The sequence below is a fragment of the Condylura cristata genome, unplaced genomic scaffold (assembly GCF_000260355.1).
Source record: "Condylura cristata isolate star-nosed mole 26May11 unplaced genomic scaffold, ConCri1.0 scaffold00015, whole genome shotgun sequence".
Lineage (NCBI taxonomy): Eukaryota > Metazoa > Chordata > Mammalia > Eulipotyphla > Talpidae > Condylura > Condylura cristata.
This window is the reverse complement of record NW_004567116.1, coordinates 10,112,856-10,125,788: the sequence shown is the minus strand read 5'-3', so window position 1 is coordinate 10,125,788 and position 12,933 is coordinate 10,112,856. Positions and strand designations below refer to the sequence as shown.

Here is a 12,933-nt window from a genome sequence, read left to right as displayed (position 1 = left end):
AAGTTGATAATATTCTAGCTAGAAGCAAAGATACGTGATGTGATGCAGTGATTAGCATGCCCGATGTCACAGCACAGACATTGTACAGGCGCCTGTGCTGATTTTAGGGCTGAAGATAAGCCCCAATCTACGGCTCCAGGGGGCCGTCCTGAGGGCCTCTGGGGGGCTGGGTGCTTCGTGCTGACTTTCTGGCCCCGGGCTCCCTGTCTGGCGTCTGTACCTGCAGAGACAGAAGGGGAGGGGACTCTTTGAGGAGGGGGTGAGCATGTGGACTGAGCAGCCCCCAGACGCCACCGGCCCCACTCACCTGGCCTTTTTAATATCGATCTCTCTCTCTCTGTTCCTTCTAGAATTTATCCTGAAGCTACCGTCAGGAGAGCTCGAGCTATCTTGATGCCCCAGAAAGGCAGAGACGTCATCTGAAAGAGGTAGGACCCAGCCACAGGGCGGGGCTCTTCCTATACGTCTCTGGGGGTCTTGGCTTTCTGATCTCTAAAAGGGGGCACAAGACGCAGCCCCGGGCTGGTTTGGGGAGACGATGCGGAGAAGGCTCAGAAAACCATCCCCGGATTCTTAAACAGAAGACACTCCCACATCCCCACGCCGAGGGCTGCTGTGGAGGGTGGGGTGTACATACTGTAAAGTGCTGTGCCCAGGCGCCTGGTGACATTTGTTGTCTCAACCACTTTCCTCGTTGCTGACCTCTGCATCTTCCCTGGGACACCATCACCTGCTTCCTGGCTCAGTCTCTCACTTTTGCCCGGTGTAGCTGCTGGCCAAGATTATTCTAGGCTGGTGACTGGCCCCCACTGGGAGATAACGTGGGCATGCCCGAGGCCCTAGAGGACTGGCCACCGAGGAGCGGTCAGGTGGGGTGCCGCAAGGGCTCCCTCTTGCTCCACCGCTTCTGTGCCCCAGCTCACCCTGCCCTGCCAGCTGCCACCCTCAGAGGCCGCCCTGATCCCCTTAGGCAGCCACACAGCCTTATCACAGGGCCCCATCCGCCTGGCTTTCTAATTCAGGAGATGGTGCTGAAGCGAGGAATAAGCTTAACTTCCCCATGACCTTTCTGCTAGGCAGGTTTCTGCTTGGGGGGACCTCAAGAGAGGTGGCCAGGGACCTCACTGCACGAGAGGAAAGAATCTCTAAGTTCAGAGAAAAGTAGCAAGAGTGGGAGCTGCTGTTCCTGCTCCCAGAGGGGGTTTTTCCTCTCTTGTTGTCCAGGAAGCAGGTGATGGGGTCGCAAGGAAATGTAAAGAGACCGTAGTGACTGGCAGACAAGCGTGTGCTGCTGTGGGAAACCTCTGCTGGGGGCTGTGTCTAGCTCTGCCCTTCACTAGCTGTTTGACTTGGGATCAGTTTTCCTGTCTCTAAAATGGGCAGATAGCATGCGCCTCGCAGGTGGTTGTGAAGGTGGGGAGCGGCCTGCAGGACATGCCTGTTGCTTTGAGCCACGGCAGCCTCTGGAATAATGTGCCACCTCGAGGTGGCAGTGGCTCTTGGGGTGTGAGAGCTGGGCGTCTGTGAATTTATAGCGGGGTTATCCTGGAGACGCATACCTCTTTCTGTGCAGGATCTAAAATAGGGTTACGAGGTGGGCCTGGGTTGTGTCAGCTCTCTGTTCTGACACCACTGGGGTGTGGGGTGTGAAAAATTCTTCCTGAGGCTTCGTTCCCATGGATTACATGTCACTGCGGATGGTCTTCACTGGACCCTTTTGTAGATAATCTCTGAGCCCCCCAGGCAGGTATTAATAAGCCCTTTTGCAGAGGACAACTGGAGTTTGGAGAAGTAGTCAGTGACTGCAGGCTTTCCCTCCAAAAACAGCAAGGTTAGGACCCAAACATGGGACTCCTGCCCAAGGGCAGTGTGTGTTCTGCACCCCATAGCACCCACAGTGTCTACCAAGGCTCCCACAGAGTACCCCTCTACATCCACAGAGCACCCTGCACCCACAGCCACACCTCAAAGTGCCGATGACAGCACCCACACACCCACTGTGGCTCCTCACAGTGCCCACAGTGTCGCCATTCTGACAGGTGGGGTATACCTCCACAGTGGCCTTCCCTACTTCTCCACCCAGCCCTGCACAGAGTTCATAGCCAAGGCAGGATGAGAAGTCCCTTGATGTCCTGATCTTCCCGGCCAGCCCTCCTCAGCAGGCTGCGATAGTGAAGGCAACTTCTAGAAGGCAGTGGAATCTTCCTCCTGCTGAGATCTGACATTGGGAAGCAGGGGTCAGGGAGGGGCAGACTGAGGCCGGCTCCCCCAGGAGAAGCTGTACTCGGCTCTTGGTGTCACAGCTAAGAATCCATTGTGAAATCCAAGGTCATGAAGACTTAACCCTGTGTTCTCTTCTGAGATTTTATATGTTTGGTGCTTATGTTGAAGTCACTGATCTATTTTGAGTTAGTATTTGTATTGATAAATGGTGTGAGGAAGAGGTTCAATGTATGTGCTCATTGGCATGTGGATATCCAGTTATCCCAGCACCACTTGTTGAAAAGATTATTCTTTTCCCATTGAATAGTCATGCACCTTTGTGGAGAAACCAATATAAACTTATTTCTGGACTTTCAATTCTATTCCATTTGTTTATAGCTCTGTACTTAGGCTAGTACCATGCTGGCTTGGTTACCGGTGATGGGGTCAGTGATTCCCACATCCTGATTAAGTTTCTTTCATGGCTTTTCATAATACAATATCTCATTTTTAAATCATTAGAAAATGTTAAAACATGCATATCATGCAACTTACTGTCTTAACTCTTTTAAAATATACAACTCAGCAGTATTAAGGATATTTGTATTGTGTAACCACCGCCAACTTTTATCTCCAGTGCTCTTTTTATCTTGGGAAATTAAAAGTCAGAACCCATAAAACAGTAAGTCTCTATTCCCCTCCCCTCCCAGCTCCTGGCCACCACCATTTCATGTTCCATCTCAATGATTTTGACGACTTTAAGTACCTCATGTAAATGAAAGAACACAGTAGTGTTTTTTGTGACTGGCTTATTTCACCTAGTATAATATCCTTAGGGTCCATGTTGTAGCAGATGTCAGAATTTCCTCTACTTGAAAAGCTAAATAATATGACTTTGTATGTATAAACCACATCTTGCTTAGTCCTTCATCTGACAATGGCTATTTGGGTTGCTTCCATGATTTGGCTACTGTGAATAATTCTTTTCTTTTTAGTGCTGAATAAGAGTCTATTGTATGGAGACACTAGGACCTCTTGGTTGCTTGCAAGCTTTGGCAGTTATCAGTAAAGCTGCTGTAAACATCTGTATACAGGTCTTTGTGTGAACCTAAGTTTTCAACTCATTTGGGTAAATACTAGGGAACTTAACTGCTGGATCACCTGGTAAAAGCTTGTTTAATTTTGTAAGAAGTTGCCAAACTGTCTTCCAAACTGTACCATGTGCATCCTCATCAGCAGTGTCTCAGAGTTTCCCTTGCTCCATATCCTTGTCAGCATTTGATACTATCAGTGTTTGGGATTTTGGCCATTCTAATAGGCGTGAAGTAGTATCTCACTGTTGTTTCAGTTTGTAATTCCCTATTGACTGATAAATATCTTTCCCTACGCTCATCTGTGGATCTTTGGCAAGATGTATATTCAAGTCTTGTGGCATTTTTAATTGGATTTTTTATTTACCTGTTGAGTTTGATGGATTCTTTACATATTTTGAATAGTAGTCCTTTGTCTATGTATCTTTTGCAAATATTTTCACCCAGTCTGTGGTTTCTTATTCTCCTGGCAGTATCTTTAACAGAGCTGAATTTTAAAACTTTAATGAAGTCCAGCTTTAATCAATTATTGCTATCATGGACTGTGTCTTTGGTATTGTATCTAAAAAGTCATTGCTATAACCAAAGTCACTTAGATTGTTCTCTCGTGTTGTCCTTTAGGAGTTCTGTTGTTTTACATTTTATATCACGCTACATCACCCATTTTTAGTTTTTTTTTTTAATTTTATAACAGTTTATTTTTATTTATTTATTTATTAAAGATTTATTTATTTGTGCATACAGAACTGGGGTACAGGCCAGAGACTTAGGGTGGCGAAAGACTTCACCAGAGACAGAGTGGGGAGCAGAACAGGCAGATCGACAAAGCACACTGCTGAGAGGAGCAGCGGGCGGGTCAGGAGAGGTCTGCCGCGCCATGTGGTCACCTCCGGGGCAGGCAGGAATCGAACTCATGTGGAACTGCCTGAAGTTTCTCAGTGCTGTGCTTTAACCTGCTGCGCCACCAGGGAGGGCCTATAACAGTTTATTTTTACATCATTTTGTACATTTTTTTTTCCATCTCAATTGTAATCATTTTTAGTTTTTTTTGAGGAGGTTGTAAGATATGTGTGTCGAGTCTACTTTGCATGTGGTATCAAGTTGTCCAACAACTATTTGTAGAGAAGATTACTTCTTTACTGGATTGCTTTTGCTCCTTTGTCAAAAATCAGTTGATAATATTTATGGGAATTAGTTTCTGGTCTCCTTATGCTGTTCCATTGAACTATTTGTTTATTCCTTTGCCAACACCACATGTTTTGATTACTGTATCTTTATATTAAGTAAGCATGAAAGTAGGGGAGAGTCAGTATCTGACTTTGTTCTACCCCAATATTGTGTTGGTTCTCTTGTTGGACTTAAGAATCCCTTTGTCAATAGCCACCAAATAACTCACTGAGATTTGGATTGGAATTATATTGAATCTAGAGTAAGTTGAGAGGAATGAAATCTCAACAAAATTGAGGCTGCTGTCCATGAACAGGAATCAGCTCTTCAGTTATTTAGTTCTTTGGTATCTTTTATCACAGTTTTGTAGTTTTTCTCATATAGGTCTTATATATGTGTGTGTGTGTGTGTGTGTGTGTGTGTGTTAAATATATAATTAAATTTATACCTAAGTATTTCACTTCCTTTGGTGGTAGTGCAAATGGTATATGGTTTTTAATTTCAAACTCCGCTTGTTGATTGCTGAAATATAGTGACATGATTGGGTTTTGCTTATTAACCTTGTATTCTGCAACCTTACTTCACTATAAATGTTTTAGTTCCAAAACTTTTGCTGCTCAATTCTTTCAGATGTTCTACAAGGACAGTTATGTCATCTGAAAACAAAGACAATTTCTTCCTCCCCAATCTGTAAAAATAAATCCTACATCTTATTGCGTCAGCTAGGACTTCCAATAAAGTGTTGGAAGCAGTAATGAGAGGGCATGTAATTGCCTTGTTTCTGACCTTACTGGGAGCGTTTAAAGTTTCTCACCAGAAAGTATGATGTTCACTATGGTTTTGGTAAATCTTTATCCAGTTAAAGAAATTCCCCAATATTCCTAGTTTGCTGGGAATTTTTATCATAAATGGGTATTGAAATTTTTCAAATGCCTTTTTTTTTTTTTTTTGGTACGGTCACATTTTTTGTTTGTTTTCAGATGTCATCCACTGGTTTTTGAATTATAAACACCTTAGCCTACCTGGGATAAACCCCATTTGGTCATAGTGTACATTTTTAATACATATTTGCTAATAATTGTTGAGGATCTTTGCGTCTATGTGAGAGATACTGGTCCATAGTTTTCTTTGTCTGGTATTAGTATTAGACTAATGCTAGCCCTCATAAAATGAGTTAGAAAGTTTTCTCTATGCTTGTGTCTTCTGGAAGAGATTGTTGAGCATTGGTACACTTTCCACTTCTTAAATGTTTGGTAGTAAACATCACCAGTAAAGCTATCTGGGCCGGGTGCTTTATGTTTTCACAGGTATTTAATTATTGATTCAATTTATCTAAAAGATCTAGGCCTATCCAGAGTATCTATGACTTTTTTTTTAATTTAATAGTTTTATTTACCAAAATGTACACTTGGTGCAACCTTTTCATGTATCTTCACCCGTAGCTGGGGCATCACCATCCTTGATGTTTCTGGTGTAAATTGCTTGAGTGCTATTTCCAAACCAGTTTAAAAAGTCCCTATAAGGAGCTCCTGAACCAGGACCCACACACCTTCAGTTCCTCAGACACAACAGCTGTTGTTTGTCTTCCTTATAGAGTTATCCTAGGTGGCTGTGTTGAGTAAGACCAGGTGGTTGAGCTTGTCTGGAACTTCGCCCTCAGTCCGCTTCTTTTCAGCCTGTGCCCCAGATTCCTTCACTGGGTCTTTGCCTTTCTCAGCTGACTTTCCAATGTCTTTCTTCGTGTTCTCGTCCTTGGGGGACATGACAGATCTCAGGAATAGCCGCTTTATGGAGCCCTACTAAAATGTCAGAACATCTACTTCTTCTTCGAAGAGCTTTGGCAGATTTGGCCTATCTCATCTAGAACATCATATTTGTGAGCCTAGAATTATTGATGATATTCTTTTATTATCCCTTTAATGTTCACAAGAACTATGGTGGCGTTTCCGCTTCATTTCTGATATTAGTAATTTGTATCTTCTCTCCTTTTTCTTAGCTAGTCTGTGTATAACATTTTTGCCTTTGTTAATCTTTTCGAAGAATCAACTTTTGGCTTTGTTGACTTTTCCCCTGTTGTTTCCTTTCCTCTGAAGTCCATGTATTAAGCATGATTTTATCACTCTCTGAGAGGGACCCTGGAGGTAAATTCTTTCACTAACTGAATCTCAGTTTCCACCTATCTGCCAAAAAGGTGTGATGATAACAACATGTATTCTAGACTTGGTCTGAGGGGACGTGTCAAATGTGAGCCCACGCTCATTTATTCAGCAGCTAATTGTCAGTTCCCTACTATGTACCTGGCTGGCACTGTTGTGCACATGGGAATATTGTAGTGACCAAAACAGCAAATCCCTGCCTTGGTGGCATTTGTCTCCTAGTTGGGGGAGACAGAGACCAAACGATCAATTGTCAGGCACTACGAGCTGCAGGAGGGGCAGGAGTGAGCAGTAAGTAGCATTTTGAAGGGGGGTTCTGGGAAGCCCTTCCCAATCAGCTGGTATCTGAGCACAGACCTGAGTAGTGAGGAACAAGCTTGACTTGTGAGAAGAGCCTGCCGCCTGGCAGAGGAGTCAGCAGGATGACAGCCATTAGGTGGACAGGAATTAGCATGTTGGAGGTTGGTGGAGGAAGGGTGGCTTGGTAGGCGAGGACGCCAGGAGGGAGCTGCCAGCCAGAATGAGGACTCTGATCATGTTTCTGCACGTGATGGGAAGTTGGCGAGAGAGGTGGAGGTTCAAACTTGCAGTTGAGTGAGGTCACGCCTGCTGCTGGGTGAAGTCTCTAGGAAGTAGGTAGAGTAGCATGAGCCTGAAGTTAGAATCCAGGCAAGAGATGTAGTGGTTTGGAAGTACCAATCAATGGTGAAGGTGCTGAAATCTATTCTGAAAGAAGAATCGATGGAGGCATGGATGGGTGGGCAGGGAGAACAACAGAGGCATCAGGCACAGCCATAGAGCTTGTACTGGAGGTGGTGAAATCCGGGCAGCGCCAGGCTGTGACCGTGGGGACACAGCCAATGGAGGCGGCTACAGACTTGGAGTTGACCCGTGAAGTTGGGGGTGTAGAGAGCCATTTGGAAGTCATCGGCTTACTGTGAACATTTTAAACCTTTGGTCTTAATGAGACCATCTAGGGGTGAGTGTAGAAGGAAGAGGTGGTAGGGGGTCCAGGTTCTTGGGAACCCACTGAAAGGTGCCTGCTGGCAGCGACTCACCAATGAGCAGGACACCCCATCTGGGCAAACAGACCCCTTTTCTCAGCGTCCTGGAGCTTCTGAGTGGCAGGAACGAGGACAGGAACCCGGAGTCGTAGGCTCAGTGCCTGCCTCCAGCTGTCAGTGGGCAGCAAGCAACAGGCACAGAAGGCTCACCCGGGGGTGGAGACACCTGGGCAGCGGGTTTATATACCTGCCTGTTCTGCAGCATAATCGTTTTCATTATTAAAATCACATGGACTCATTTCTAACAGTGGCCAGAAAAGAAACCCACAGTGAAAGTTTTCCCTTAGTGAATTTCGCAGACAAAACCACACCAGTCAACAAACATTACAGAAATAGAAAAGGGGCGGGGGGAGGCAGAGGGAGTTACAGGATCACACTTTCAAAATTATATTGGTGGGTTTCTTTTAAAGATTTTTTTTTTTTATTTATTGATGCATACAAACGCTAGTGTGTAGGCCAGAGATGCAGAGGGTGAGAGGACTCACCAGAGACAGAGTGGGGAGCAGAATGAGCAGATGTACTGAAATGCACTACTGAGAGGAGCAGCGGGGAGACAGGAGAGGTCTGCCGTGCCACGTGGGCCAGCTCCCTGGCGGAAGATCGAACTCAATTCACATTGGCTGGCGATAGCTTGATAGTGCTGAGACTCTTAACCCCTGCGCCACCAGGGAGGTCCACATTGATGGATAGTTAGGAAAAAGGAAGTTACCAAGACAGTTCCCGAAGAGTGAACCCCACAAGGATCAGAGGTGTCCTCGTCCTTGCAACCACTGTGCTTCTCTTGCACAGATCTTCTGCCGTCGGGCAGGGGTGCCAGCCGACTCTTGGGCACTCTCACGATTCAGAATCCGATCCTGGACTGAGTGTGTGTGGCGGGAGGATCTGGCCACGTGAGTAGGCGTTCTCTGAATTAGCTCCCATGTAAACACAATGCTCATTAGAAGTTAAGTAATTAAAAGTGCTCATTCGAAGCTGACACACATATTATTAAAACTCGCCAGTGTCAACAGCATTTGTTGAGGTCTTAGAGCAATAAGGAATTTTTTTCAAGGCATGATGTTTTATCCCGAAGGCTGTTTCCAACTGTCAGCTTGCAGTTGGCTTTTGTTGTTTTCCAGTTCCCCTCAGACAGTGCACCCCCATTGCCTACTCCTGGTTCCAACTGTTCCCATTGCTCTTGGCACACAGTAGGGAGATGTCCCCAGATTGTTGCTGGGGTCAGATGTGTCCAGGAGACCCCAAGGAGGAGACCAGGGGTCTGGTCCTGCAATGTGACGGCAATGGAGATACAGGAAGGCCTCTGGGTGTCCAGTCAGTATTGGCCCAGGTGGGGTGCAGGACAGAGCCTGGGACCCTGGAGGCCCCAAGTCCAAAGGCATTTGGCTCCAGCTCCTCAAGGTCACTGAGTGCCCTCTGCACCGAGTTGGACGCGAGTGTCCCAGCCTAGGGCACTTTACCCTGGCGATGGGTCTGACCGCTCCTGCCCCCTGGAGAGCCGCTCCCTTCCCTGCTCACCTCTCCCTTGCAGTAGAGCAGTCCGGGGAGGCAGCCGTGAAAAATCTCATCAATACCAGGAGATAAGGTATTCAGGGCTTTTCGTTTTTATTTCTGCTGAGACTCCTGGGGAACCTCTCGGAAGGAAAGGTCCCTTCGGAGCTGAGATTTTTCTCCCAGACTTTAAATTCGGGGCTTCTTAGGATCACAGCATCTGTTTAAACTGAACTTGAACTAAGTGGCAAATGGCTCTCACAGGAGAAGGACCAGGCCCAGCAGGCGGGTGCAGAGTCTGCCTTCTGTCCCTGGGGAAACCCCAGGGCCTGTCTTATGTCCTGTGGTGTGGACCATGCTGGACAGTGCCTCTCAGTCCATGTGGAGGGTAAGGGAACAGGGGCCTCGGGCTTGGTGCTGCCTGCTGGCCACAGAGCACGCCAGCCTGCCAGCCCACAGGCCTCCCCACTGGGGAGAGGTGGCAGGGAGAGCAGACCTGGGTGGTAAGACAGGGCCCCGCGGTCCGGCCCTGGGGAGTCACTTTCCAATTGGGGGGGTCCCAGCTCTGGGCCTCTTTACTCACGTCTCCTCTTTCCCCACGTCTCCTCTTTCCCCTTCCCGCCCTCTTTGTCTCCTGTTCTCCCTCCCCACCTGTTCCTCCAGGTTCCACCCCCACACAGAGATGTAAAAATCCCCCACCCCAACCCGTTTCAGTGAGTTGGAAATCTGCTTGAAAAATTTGACTGTTCTCAAAAGACAAGTTGTGCACCCGGGTGTCTATGAGCGTGGGTATGCGTTCTGCTTATTGTTAAGAAACAATGTGTCAGAGATTGGAGACTAGATGGGAAGAAATCACCCAAGCCCCCGCTCGGGACAAGAGACCAGAGCGTTTCCCGCTTTTGTCCACACCCAGACACATGTTCAGCAGGGCTGCTTCCAGAAGTCTGATCAGTTCGGCTTCCTGCTCTTCTTTGCTCACCAGCTCCCACTCTGCCACAGCATGGGGGATTCCTTCCCCGGCAGCACTCAGCTGAGGCCCCGGAGCTGACCTGCCATTTGCTTCCAGGGTCCTCTGGGCACTGCATGCCTCTTGCAAAGGTTTGCTGAGTCTAGCAAATGAAATCACAGGGTGCCCAGTAAAATCAGAATTTTGTGTAGACAGTGAATAGCTTTAGTGTAAGTATGTCCCTTGCCTTATCAGTCCCATGTAATATTTAGAACGTGAGCTCACAGATTTAGGACGTGAGCCCAGGGTGGCTGGAAAAATAAAAGGAAGCGAGTGAATGGGACGGGCCACTGCGGAGCACGCGCCACCCCGTGTCTTGTTTATCTGAAATCCCACTGCACTGTGCTGCTGTATCTCATGGCGATGCTATTTCTGGAGTATCTTTGTGTGTGTGTGGGGGGGGGAGTTGGGGGATGTTAATGATAGAGACTATCCAGCTGCCAGAACTTTCCTTCCCATTTGGTGGGAACACGCTTCCTAACTTGAATTTATCCCGGTCTCTCACCTTACGGTCCCCACAACCACACTCGCTACCGCTCTGTGGCTTAGAAGCGGGACAGACAGGGAATCCAGCCCTTTCATTCCCTCTAAGCCTCTCTCCTCCCCACCTCCTTCTGGGAGTCTCCGGTGACCGCAGATGTTGGGTTTTTGCTCCTTGCAGGCGGGATGAGGCTGGTGGGAGGTGTGAATAAGCACTCCCCCGTGGGCTGTGGGGTTTCCTGCATCTCTGGCAGAGCATCCGATCCCAGAGCGTGTTCCCCGACCCCAGAGCGTGTTCCCCGACCCCAGACCGTGTTCCCCATGCAGTGTGGAGGGAGCAAAGGCTTGAGGGTGTGGCCCAGTGCTCAAAGCCACAGAGGCTCACAACAGCCTTTTCTCCATCAGTAAACTTATTTTACATTTGAAGGCAGACTCAGAGTAATTCAAAATACAAATCTAAGTGGCAGACAATTAAAAAAAGTGATTGACTGGATCCCGGGAAATGAGCTGCCTTGTGGCCGAATGGGTTTTCTGTTTAACTGAGGGTTAAGTAGAAAACTGATTTTGATTCAACCTCTGTTGTTGCAAATCTTTCTAAAATGTATTAGCCTGCTCCCTGGTTTTCCTGAGTGCACCATAATGACCATAATTGAATCTCTTTGCTGAGGCGCATCAGGGGGGGGGGGGCGTGGGGGCTCACCGTTGTGAATGTCAGCCCCTCGGTGCAGCCCTTCTGGGGCCGGGGAGCCTGCGATCTGCGGCCGCCTTTCACGTACCCTGCGTCTCCTTCCGTCTCCCCAGCCCTCCGGCGGGTGAAGTGGCCCTTTACAGATGTGGACATGGAGGTTCCAGGTGCAGGGTCTGCCCCGAGCCATGCCCTGGCTTGTGCAGATCTGAGGTGACAGGGGTAAGCTGGCCGGGTTCTCATTCTGGCTCTTCCCTGCTGGCTGGAGGAAACCCCAAGCCTCATCAGCTGTGTTTTTTCTGGAAGTGGGCATCTTCCCTCGCAGCGCCGGGAAGAGACGAGCGTACGGGTAACCCCCAAATCAGCACACCCGGTCCTGGGACCCTGCATCCAGCAGCTCTCTGCTTTTCTGTCCTCCCTTCTCTGCACAATGGAGGCAGAGCTCTGGCCAGGATTTCTGGGTTCGAATCCCAAGTCCAGGATCCTCCCCTGCGACTATGTCTGGGCCTCCGTTTTCTTATCTAGAACATGGGGATGATAAAGTCATCTGCCCCGCCGGGCTGCCGAGGGTGCGGACGCAGCGTGTGCTTCCCGGGGAGCTGCAGTGCCCGGCTGCTGTGGGCACCCTGGCACTCGGGCAAGCCAGTGCGGGCGACCAGGAGTCTTCCAACTTGCGCCTGTTCCGGGCATGTTCACAGGACTGGGTTCTGGGGCTCTGTGGGAGCCCCAGGAATGTGCATGGTTAGTCTGGGGAGGGCTAAGAGACCCCCTCTTTTTAGTCTGTCTCCTGCCACTGTCTGGCTGATGCTGACCCCTCCCTGGGACTCAAGGAAAGACGCGAGAGGGGCCTGGCCCCAGGCTGGAGGGCTTCTGTCCCCCCGAGTGGCTCTCCTCGCACACAGGGCCCTGCCCAGGGACTGCTGGCCCGGGAGTGGTTCCCGCCTGCCCTCCCGTGCCTTTCCGCCCCCGGTGTCACGTGGGCCTCGCGTTTTACGGAGATGCCTCCTTATCAAGGGGTCTGCTCGGAGCACGGAGGCCTCTCAATGTGTGACCTCTCCCCCAGCCCCTGCTGTGGGGGTGGAGAGGTCACTGTGTCCAGCCAAACCCTGGTCCTTGAGGCCACCTGTCTGGTCTCTGGGCTGCTGGGTCACAGCTCCTTGGGTCTTGTCCGGGGGGGCGGGGGGGCCCACCTCAGCCCCACAGTGACCAGCGCGGGGAGAGCCGCCTCCCTTCTCTCCAGTCACCCACTTCCCGACACCCTCCAGGCCCCTCTGGGAGTGGGGGGTGTGGGTTGCAGGCCCTGGCACTTCAGGACGGGAGTGTCAGCCTGTGTGCACGGCTCCGGGTCAGCTGGCGTTTTTATGCATTTGTCTTTAATGGGAAGGTTGAGTGAGATTCGTGGTTTGTGAATATTACAAATTACTACAGGGAGGAAATGAATTCATTCTTTCTCCTCTCCCGCTGTTAACAGATCACACTGAGGTTGCCCGCCACCGCCTCCCACACCCCTTCCCTTCCCTTTTTCCTGGTTCAGGTGCTGGGGATCCCGAGGCACCTGCCAGGTCTCCCCATTCCCTTGAGCATGGAGAGAGCA

The 12,933-nt window shown here is 49.1% G+C and overlaps 1 protein-coding gene across 2 annotated transcripts in view; it reads left to right on the top strand.

Moving 5' to 3' along the window:
* Window positions 1–349: 349 nt before the first annotated feature.
* TSPAN18 (tetraspanin 18) overlaps window positions 350–12,933 on the top strand; it is a 122,986-nt gene continuing 110,402 nt past the window's right edge. For both annotated transcript variants that reach the window (XM_004683568.2, XM_012725443.1), the window contains exon 1: window positions 350–428. The gene's annotated coding sequence lies outside the window, so the exon portion shown is untranslated. The remainder of the gene's footprint in view (window positions 429–12,933) is intronic.